Below are 10900 nucleotides of genomic sequence, written 5' to 3'. Positions count from 1 at the left end.
CCATACAGACTTAATCTGTTATGCTCTCTGGGCTTGGTGAGAGCCTTGAAACACTGCAAACCTTGTGAAGCCTGTCTGTTGATGGACCGAAGCATTATCTGAGGCAGGCACATTGCAGTGGAAGTCAATGTGAGGAGCTGCCCCGTTTTGCTAGCTAGCATTACTTTCACATCCCTTCTGTTGTGATGACATATTGCTTAAAATTTAATTTTTGCAAATTATATAAAAAGCATACATGACAAAGAGCTTTATTTCTTCTGTACTCTTAGATATCTGGTATGAAAACTGAAAATCTACCAATTTACCAACAAATCATGGGACAACTCAGAAATCTGACCAGGCACAACTGTGAAAATTTTGTAGTGTCTACATGGAAGCAGACAACACTGATGAATGTTAAGTGCACATATAGACATTCAAGGGGACTATATCTCCTTTTGAACTAGAAATAATGGCTTAGTATAATACTATGGGTATTCATACAATACTTATGCCCAGAAAATTCCAGAAGTTATCATATGTGAAATCTGGTTTCTAGGTCTATATTCATGAGCCAGTGAAAATGGAAGCCCAAAACATGCCAAAATTATTCAAAATGATGGTTCTATATGTTCTGTCTTTTTGGTTCCTACCTGTGAATATTCCTATCTTATCTTAAGAAATCTCTAAACTCAGCCATGGCAATCAGGCTATGTGGTGGTTTGAAACTGTCTTTTTAATTTTTCCTTGCAAAGTTCAAAACAGAGAAAGTGAAAGAATGTAAATAAGTCACTATTGGGTGTAAGAAAGCAAAATAACGATTGTTCTAAACACTTCCATTGGATAGATAGAAATGTTTAAGAACTATTACCCAAAACAAAGTAGGCATTCGGCACATTCTGCGTTCGGCAGTGGGGGCAGTTGCTGGGCTGTCTGGCTGCTGTTTCTTCTTCTCTTCTGGCTGAAGATAACACACTGACCTTGGCAGCTAAGTTTCTGCTTAACTAACTCTGCTTCTCTGTCCAGGGGAGTCTGGGGGGGAAGCTCCTGGGAGAGGGAGGCCCCTTTGGAAGGGTCCCCTTGGGGGGAAGCAAAGGGAGATCGGTTGTGCTTTTTCTGTTGATTGTATATATCTGTGAATGTTGTGAATTTTGTATATTTGTACATATTCATTGCATTTCATTGTAGATTTTAGACTCTGCTTGTAAATACAGCTTTTCATTTGCTTCCAGACTGGGCTAGCCTGGTTATTGTCGGTGGGGGGGGAATTTCAGCTCACACCGACACACTTTTTATTTTTGGCGCTCCAACTCGGGGCTCGATTGCTTGTGATTTATTTCTGCTCAGATTAGGAAGCAAAATGAAGCTGTTTTGGATTTTGAGTAATTTTATTTCCTCTGTTATCAGTGTGATTGTTTACAGATGGGCTGTTTCCTGCATGATAGACAAGATTGTGAGATACGTGGCATATAAGTCGTTTCTTTGGGTTAAGAACAAGTTACTGAATGTTGGTGAATTCTGTTATGGTCTTATTGGGCTAAGAAGCTATGGTAACTCAACTATGGATCTGCTAGCAGACACATATGAGTTTGTTACTCCTCTTACAACTACAGAGGGTCTTTGGAACCAGTGGTACCTTAGGTATCTTGTACTAGCCTTAATCTTAATTTTGTTGCTTCTTGGAATAATCATATGGCTACTGATAGCACTGTATCAAGAAAGACATAAGGCTACTTGCTCTTCCAACTCTGCTGTGAATGTGAAAGCCAAGCCAGTAAATTTGGTGGCCACTGTAACCAGAAAGCGTAAAGGAGATGCAGATGCTGCAGGAGATGGTGCAGATGGAGATGAGGGTCCTTCTACTCAGGGTCCCTCTCTTAAGAAAGATCCTTCTGATGAGGAAGAGAGGGTTAGCCTTAAAACTCTGGTAGACCTCTTGAGACCCCACATGGATGATGGAAATGTAGGTCAGGATGTAGACCCTGGTAGATTAGCAACTGCTGGTAGTGCCTCTGAACTCAAAGAAATTCAACGGAGGATTAAAATAGGATTATGGGGACAGCGACCTCAGGAGGATGATGATGATGATGAGGATGAGGATGACATACAGTCAGCTAATGCACCCAGACAGGAAATTAGACATGTGAGAAAGGATTACATCAGAGGAGATAATGAGCCAGTCCTGTCTTGGCTAGCCAGGTGTTTTGATATGGGAGCCCCAGCATTGGTGGTAGGTGACAAGTCGGCCTCTCAGTTGGGGATGCTCTCAAAGGATACAGGCATAGACAGGCACCTAGGCAAGTGCATTGGTAAAGTTTCTCTGTGGGCACGCCTCCTACTGGCAGTCTCACTGAGGTACCCCAGCAGAGATGATTTACCATGGAACCCTAAGCCTTGGACCACAATAGCTGAGGGAATCAAGCGTCTGAGAGAGTTTGCTGTGAGAGAAGTAATGTATGGAGATCATAAGACTCTGAATCCTGATGAAATTCCTGTTGGAACAGGCCTTGCCAAAAAGCTCATTAAGCTTGCTCCTCCTAATTATGCTACTATTCTGGCAAGCAGGATTGTGGCAAGAAATTATGGTGGAGCACCTCCTACTGTTGGCCATTTCACTGACCAAATGAGGCAGTTGGAGGATAGTCTTGCACGTACTTCTTTGGTTTCAGCCATTGAAACTTTGTCTGGAGAAATGAAGAATTGCATGAAAGAGCTGAAGGAGGAACTTAAAACCTCCATATCCAACTTGATGAAGGGGGATGATTCTAATTCCTCTTCCTCCAGATGGATACAAGTTTCAGCTGTTAGGAACAGACGTGCTCCGAGGAGGCCATTCCAGAATAGGTCAAACCAAAACAGACAGCAGAGGCAATCACGTGGCAGTATCTGGATAACTCTGCGTGATCAGTTTGGTGAGAACATGAACAGATGGGATGGTCAACCAACTTCTGATCTTTTCAAGAGGTTACGGGAGCTGCAGAGGGGCAGATCCCGAGGTAGCAATACCAGGAGGGTAGCTGTCGCTTCCTCAGTTTCCCAGAACAACTCTGATAGCTCCAACAGTGATCCTAATTCTGGTGCTGGACGTTGTGCCAGTTGTACATGTGGAGGTAATCCCCACCATTAGGGGTGCCCTGCCTTCCGCCAGGGGGAGGTAAGGGATAATGGAGATAACAGAATCTATTGGGATGTGTACATCCAGTGGCCTGGCACTTCAAAATTTCAGAAGTACAGGGCCTTGGTTGACACAGGAGCTCAGTGCACCATAATACCATCAAATTATCAAGGGGGAGAATCTATAACTATTCAGGGAGTCACTGGTGGATCTCAAGAGTTGTTTAAGATAGAGGTTGACATAAGTTTAACTGGGAAGCAGTGGAAGAAACATACTATTGTAACAGGTCCTAATGCACCTTGTATTTTGGGAATTGACTTTCTGAGAGAAGGGCGTTTTAAAGACCCTAAGGGTTACAAATGGGCTTTTGGAATAGCAACTGTAGAAATTGATGGAGGAAAATTGAAGTTGTCCATTAGACCTGAGCTTTCAGATGAATCTGCAGTTGTGGGACAACATGAGATAGAGGATGTAAAGCTGCCGGTTGCTTCTCAAACTGTGCATCACAGACAATACAGAACCAACCGTGACTCTTTGGTGCCCATTCAAAACTTGATTCGTCAGTTGGAGAGTCAGAAGGTCATCAGCAAAACTCATTCACCTTTCAACAGTCCAATCTGGCCTGTGAGAAAGCAGAATGGAGAGTGGCGTCTGACAGCTGATTTCCGTGCCTTGAATGAAGTAACTCCACCCATGAGTGCAGCTGTACCAGACATGATGGAACTCCAATATGAGCTGGAATCCAAGCAGGCCAAATGGTATGCTACCATAGACATTGCTAATGCTTTCTTCTCTATTCCCATAGCAGAGGAATGCAGGCCTCAGTTTGCTTTCACCTGGAGAGGCATTCAGTACACATTCAATCGTTTGCCCCAGGGGTGGATTCACAGTTCAACCATCTGCCATGCAGTGATCCATGATGCTCTGGAGAAAGGTGGAGCTCCAGAACACATTCAGTTCATCGATGACATCATCGTCTGGGGTGAGACTGCTGAAGAAGTCTTTGAGAAAGGTAACAAAATCATTGACATTCTCTTGCAAGCTGGTTTCGCTATCAAGCGAGACAAGGTGAAAGGACCTGCCAGAGAAATCCAGTTTCTGGGAGTGCGGTGGCAAGATGGTCGCCGTCACATCCCAATGGATGTGATAAACAGAGTCTCCACCATGGCAAATCCCATCAACAAGAAAGAAACTCTGCGTTTCTTAGGCATAGTGGGATTTTGGAGACTGCACATTCCTGGATACAGTCAGATTGTGAAACCTCTCTATGATGTGACTCGAAAGAGAAACAGTTTCCAATGGGGTCCTGAGCAACAAGCAGCCTTTGACCAGATCAAGCGAGAGGTAGTCCAAGCGATGGGTCTGGGACCTGTCCGAACTGGTCCAGACATTAAGAACATTCTGTACACGGCCACGAGTGACAATGGTCCAACCTGGTGCTTATGGCAAAGAGCTCCAGGGGAGACACGAGGACGTCCTCTTGGTTTCTGGGGTCGTGGCTACAGAGGCTCAGAGGCAAACTACACTCCAACAGAGAAAGAGATTTTAGCTGCTTATGAAGGAGTGAAAGCTGCTTCTGAAGTGATTGGAACTGAGTCACAACTTCTTCTAGCTCCTAGATTGCCAGTTCTGAATTGGATGTTCAAGGGCAAAGGTTCTTCACCACATCATGCAACAGATGCTACCTGGTCTAAGTGGATGGCTCTGATAACACAGAGAGCTCGAATGGGAAATCTCGAAAGGCCTGGTTTGGTGGAGGTGATCACAAACTGGCCAGAAGGCACAAGCTGTGCTAAACCTCCAGAGGAGAGAGTAACTCGTGCAGAGGAAGCTCCTCCTTACAGTGATCTGTCTGATGATGAAAAGAGATGTGCTTTGTTCACAGACGGTTCCTGTCGTCTTGTTGGGAACAAGCGGAGATGGAAATCTGCAGTGTGGAGTCCAACGCGCAGAGTGGCAGAAGCGAGAGATGGAGAAGGAGAATCCAGTCAATTTGCAGAGGTAAAAGCTGTCCAGCTAGCTCTTAACATAGCTGAACGTGAGAGATGGCCAAAGCTTTATCTCTACACTGACTCGTGGATGGTAGCCAATGCCTTGTGGGGTTGGCTGAAAAACTGGAAGAAGAGTGGCTGGCAGAGGAAAGGAAAGCCAATCTGGGCTGCAGATCTGTGGCAAGACATTGCTGCTCGCATTGAGAGAATCCCAGTGAAAGTGAGACACATTGATGCTCACATTCCTAAGAGCAAAGCTACTGAAGAACAACAACACAACCATCAGGCAGATCTAGCTGCAAGAGTTTCCCAGGTGGACACAAACTCTGATCCTGATCCTGATCTTGACTGGAAACACCGAGGTGAGCTGTTCTTAGCTCGGTGGGCCCATGACTCGTCAGGACATCAAGGCAGAGATGCAACCTACCGATGGGCTCGTGACAGATCCATTGACATTTCCATGGATGCTATCACACAAGTCATCCATGACTGTGACATTTGTGCTGCTATTAAGCAGGCAAAGCGGATCAAGCCCTTGTGGTACGGTGACCGATGGTCCAAGTACAAGTATGGTGAAGCCTGGCAGATTGACTACATCACTCTACCTCGTTCTCGATCTGGTAAGCAGTATGTGCTGACTATGGTAGAGGCAAGCACTGGATGGCTGGAAACTCATCCAGTTCCTCATGCAACTGCACGTAACACCATTCTTGGTCTGGAGAGACAAATCCTGTGGAGACACGGAACTCCAGAGAGGATTGAGTCAGACAACGGAACTCATTTCAAGAATAATCTTGTAAAAAACTGGGCCAAAGAGCACGGCATCGAGTGGATATTCCACATTCCCTACTATGCACCAGCTGCAGGGAAGATCGAACGCTACAACGGTTTGCTGAAAACCACTCTCAAAGCCATGGGGGGTGGATCTTTGAAAAACTGGGAGAAGCATTTAGCACAAGCAACCTGGTTGGTGAATAGTAGAGGTTCAGTGAATCGAGCTGGACCTGCCCAATCAGATTTGTTGCGAAAGGAAGAAGGTGATAGAGTTCCTGTTATCAGAGAAAAGAATCTGTTAGGCAAAACTGTTTGGGTATTTTCTCCTTCAGGAGAGGCCAAACCTGTCCGAGGGGTGGTTTCTGCTGAAGGTCCTGGTCACACCTATTGGGTGATGCAAGAAAATGGTGAAATTCAGTGTATTCCACAAAGAAATCTAACTTTGGCTGAGAGAGGTTAAATTCAGAGTGTTGCGCAGATACAGCATCGCGCCCAAGAGGAGAGTTCATGAGATCTACGGTGCACGAACCCTGAGAGCCCTGAGTCACCTGAGAGTCCCTGTTCCTTTCTTCGCTCCATCTGCGAGGAAACAAGCTGTTTGCTGTTTTTCCTGTGATTTGACTCTTTTGAATCATCTACATCTGAAATAGCCGGAATGGACTATGGTCTTTATTCACCTATTGTTGTAGATATTATTTTAGATTAGATAAATGATAGTAGCAGCCAATGGAATTGTTTAGAAGGGGTGGACTGTGGTGGTTTGAAACTGTCTTTTTAATTTTTCCTTGCAAAGTTCAAAACAGAGAAAGTGAAAGAATGTAAATAAGTCACTATTGGGTGTAAGAAAGCAAAATAACGATTGTTCTAAACACTTCCATTGGATAGATAGAAATGTTTAAGAACTATTACCCAAAACAAAGTAGGCATTCGGCACATTCTGCGTTCGGCAGTGGGGGCAGTTGCTGGGCTGTCTGGCTGCTGTTTCTTCTTCTCTTCTGGCTGAAGATAACACACTGACCTTGGCAGCTAAGTTTCTGCTTAACTAACTCTGCTTCTCTGTCCAGGGGAGTCTGGGGGGGAAGCTCCTGGGAGAGGGAGGCCCCTTTGGAAGGGTCCCCTTGGGGGGAAGCAAAGGGAGATCGGTTGTGCTTTTTCTGTTGATTGTATATATCTGTGAATGTTGTGAATTTTGTATATTTGTACATATTCATTGCATTTCATTGTAGATTTTAGACTCTGCTTGTAAATACAGCTTTTCATTTGCTTCCAGACTGGGCTAGCCTGGTTATTGTCGGTGGGGGGGGAATTTCAGCTCACACCGACACAGGCTACAAGGCTTACATGCCATTTCAAATCATCAGGAGGTAGTTTTCAGAAAAGCACTGGGCTTATTTGAGCCCTCCTGTGGCAGGACTAGCAATGAACAGAAACAAATTAGGGTGAGAACACCTTGCAAACTCCCTAACCACTGTTTTCTCAGTAAGAAATTTGCCTTATGATGTTAGCTAGGGTGACCACTGTGAGAGAAGTGAGATGTGGTCTGCTAATGGGCTGCTGATAGAGCAGTTTGTGCCTTTTAACCAGGCATGATTGAAAGTAAAATAATGTACTTCGTAGGACCTGCCCCTTTCACCTGTCTGTCTTGACTGCTATGTTAGAATTCCCACTTTCTAGAGTTTGTGGTTGTAGTGTAGCTGACTGGGGGGATGTTGCTCTTGGTGTGCTTCATTCTTTGAAACATGAGTCCAGGCTAGACCCAGTCCAGGGCCCAGAGCTCCTTCTGAGATGAGAGTTGCAGCCAAGTGTTAACATGTAAAATACAGATGCATCTCAAGCTTCAGGAGTCTTGCTCACAGGAGGACTAAACAGCCTGGATGCTGAGTGGCTGAAGATGCTTGGCATCGCCAGTGTCTCCTAACTATGCACGCTCAGACACCACCTGGAAATGCAGCATTTCTAAACAGAGCAGGCTTGGTTCCCTTTGCAGGGTTTCAGCATCTTATCATTTGGTGGGTGTCTAGAAAGTCATACATAAAATCCCAGCAAATCAGTGCCTGAATGAGGTAGCAGTACTGCACTCACATTATCAGTCAAACAGGAAGACTTCTAACATTTCTGGCTCCAGTTTTGAGACTGGAGGAAGACCAGAGTGGTGAGACATGATATTATTGAATAGTTGGCAATGGGAGGTTTCTGAAGAGCCCTCAAAGTGAAGGGAAATGGTCAGAACAAGTGAATTATGTGGATGATGTGCAGGGCAACCAGATGATCAGGTCCAGCTACCATGAATTCATGAAGGGCAGATCCTACTTGATGAACCTACTGCATACAGTACTGAAGAGCCTGTGCACCTCCAAAAGGTCCACCTCTCTATGTGTCTCCAGTCTCAATGGAGCAGAAGAAGCAGAGAAAAACGGCCAGTGAGCAATTGCACAGACTGTACACCGTCATGAGACACAGGGACTCAAAACTGCCTCAAGTCTGCATTCACATAAATGTGGTGGAAATGGGTCAGAAGCCAGTCTGGAGTTCGTCACTGCACGAAGGCATCAAGGAAGTGTAGGACTGGAATGGTTCTTGTTCTGCAAAACCTTGTCCCTGTACTTGCAGAGCCTAGTCACTGCTGAAACAACTGTCTGAGCATTGCTTGAAAGTGAGTTCAGTTTTGGCAGCCTCTGTCAAGTGCTGCCACCAGCCCTTTTCCAGCTTGCTATGCTAAGTGCTTGCTTGTTCCCTAGCTGACACAAAGACCTTTCTTCCCTTGCCCACTATGCAAAACAGGTAAAATCTCTTGAAGCAAGCTGTAATTGCTGCCACAAACAAGTTCATGCCTAAGTGCAAAATTATTACGTCTTTAGAGAGCATCTAGCCCAAATTAACAGTATGCAGAGTTCCAGCTACAAATGCATCATTCACAGAATGAGTTTTCAAAACTACACACATTATGCCAGGTGCCCAAATAAAGCTCATACAGCATGTCGTCTGCATCGCAGCCCAGACAAGTCCGATGCAGTAATAGTACCCACAAACGTTTGGTGTTTGGAGCATTAACTCCAGCCAAAGCACTGCCTGCCCTCGGCTCGGCACTGCCTGCACTGCCAGGCTCCTGCCGGGGAGGGGTGCTGCAACAGCACAGGAGAGAGGAGGGAGGGAAACGTCCTCAAACGCAGGCTGGGAAGGAAAAAGGCAAGAAGAAAGCCAAAGGACATTCTCTCGGCGTGAGAGGGGGGTGAGGGGGAGTGGGGAGGAAACGGGGAAAAGTGGTGAATTTCCTGGGGCACCGCGGAAGAGATGAAGGACTGTGGAATGCGGTGCAGCTCTCCATGGGAAAATGGTGCATGGAGGAGGAGGAAGGGATGGAAGGCAACCACGGGGAGGGAGATACTGATTGGGGTTGTGCTTGGTAGGGCCTGTAAGCAAGCCAAGATGACAGGAGGAAGGCCTGTGAGGGGGTCAGGGAGCTGGAGGGGGATGGAGAGGCTTGAGGGTGTATGAACCTGTGGATGGCGCACAGCAAACTTCTGACATGTGAAAGCATCTAGTGCTACAAAAGTTGCTGATAAGCTGGGCTAAAAACATCCCAGAGCTGGAGAAGGTGTGTGTTTTAGGAAGCTGCTGATGGGGAGAGGTGTCTGCTGACAGTGAGGACCAAAAGAAGAGAGGATTAGTGGAAAAGCACCAAGGCAAAGATGAGGCTGAAGAGGGCCACCCTAATTTTGCTTCAGAAACTGTCCCTCACCCTTTCGGGGATGGTGTCTGCCTGCTGATTCCCTGTGAGGCGTGAGATGGCACAAAGGTGTCTCAATTCTTCCTTCAGAGAACTGTGTGTCCACTACCTTGAGGTTGGTGAAACCTGGAACAGCTTGCCCAGGGAGGTGGTAGAATCCCCATCCCTGAATGTTTTTAAGGCTAGGCTGAATTGGGCTCTGAGCAACCTGATCTAGTGTGAGGTGTCCCTGCAGGGGGGTTGGACCTGGGTGATCTTTGAGGTCCCTTCCAACCCTGACAGTTCTATGGTTCTGTGATCTGGGGAACCTGGCTCAATGTCAAATACTGGTACCCCAGGTTTGTCTCCCTTGGATCCTGGCATTGCAGTCCCAGGGAGGCTGAAGCAGGTTGGGGAGGAAGGAAGTGCATCCACCTGGAAGGAGCATCCTGCCTCATAGCTGCTGCAACAGGCTTACCTCTGCAGCCACTCTTCTCCTCCTGCAGTTTTGCAGTGCTGCAAACCCCTCTCCAGCTCTTGGTTCTGAAAACAGGGCCTCTCCCATCCGTGTCCTTTCTCCCCACCTTCCTTCTTTCCTCAGACTAGGTTCCCCACCCTCTGGTCATCAGCCAGTACTGCCACCTCACCCTGGAAAATGCATTTTTCATGCTTGGCTGTGTAACACCTTTGAGTAACATGGCTTGTCACTCTCCATTATAATCTCAAGATTTTGGTTGCTCCTAATATGGGCTCAGACTGACAGATTTGTACCTCTCTGTGGATTTGTTAGTATTTTATTTTTTTTACCCAGGAATTTGAGCTGCTCACAGACTGAGGCCCATTTTCAGCATTCCTTGTGCTGAGGAAGCTCTTGGCTCTTTGCTGCCTGGAATTGCAGCCCCATGTCAATTACAAACTTGTGGAAAAGCAAAGGCATATTCTCAACAGAAAAGATTCAAGTTTTATCTGGGAATTTACTTCCTAATTGTGCTGGTTTAACACAGTCTGCTCTAACAAGAAACCCTCCCCCCGCCCAAGATCATGAAGGCAAGTAACGCAAAAAGCCATGTTGCTGAGATAAGGAGTTTAATGGAAATAATACAATGTACAATTACCTTAGCCTATTTCACAGAAAAGCACAGCAAGAGCAGAATCGGAGCAAAAAAAAAAAGTGATAAAATGACCCAAACCCCACAGCCAGCCCAGCAGAAAAGCCTAATAACCCCAAACCTGAAATGAGAATCAGCAACTGGAAACAAGAATCTTCTCATGTTGCAATCTGATCTTCAAGCCCCAAGATACTTCACTCCAGCCAGCACTTTCATTTTAAAGCTG

The sequence above is a fragment of the Indicator indicator genome, chromosome Z (genome assembly GCF_027791375.1).
Source record: "Indicator indicator isolate 239-I01 chromosome Z, UM_Iind_1.1, whole genome shotgun sequence".
Taxonomy (NCBI): domain Eukaryota; kingdom Metazoa; phylum Chordata; class Aves; order Piciformes; family Indicatoridae; genus Indicator; species Indicator indicator.
This window is presented reverse-complemented; position numbering follows the sequence as displayed.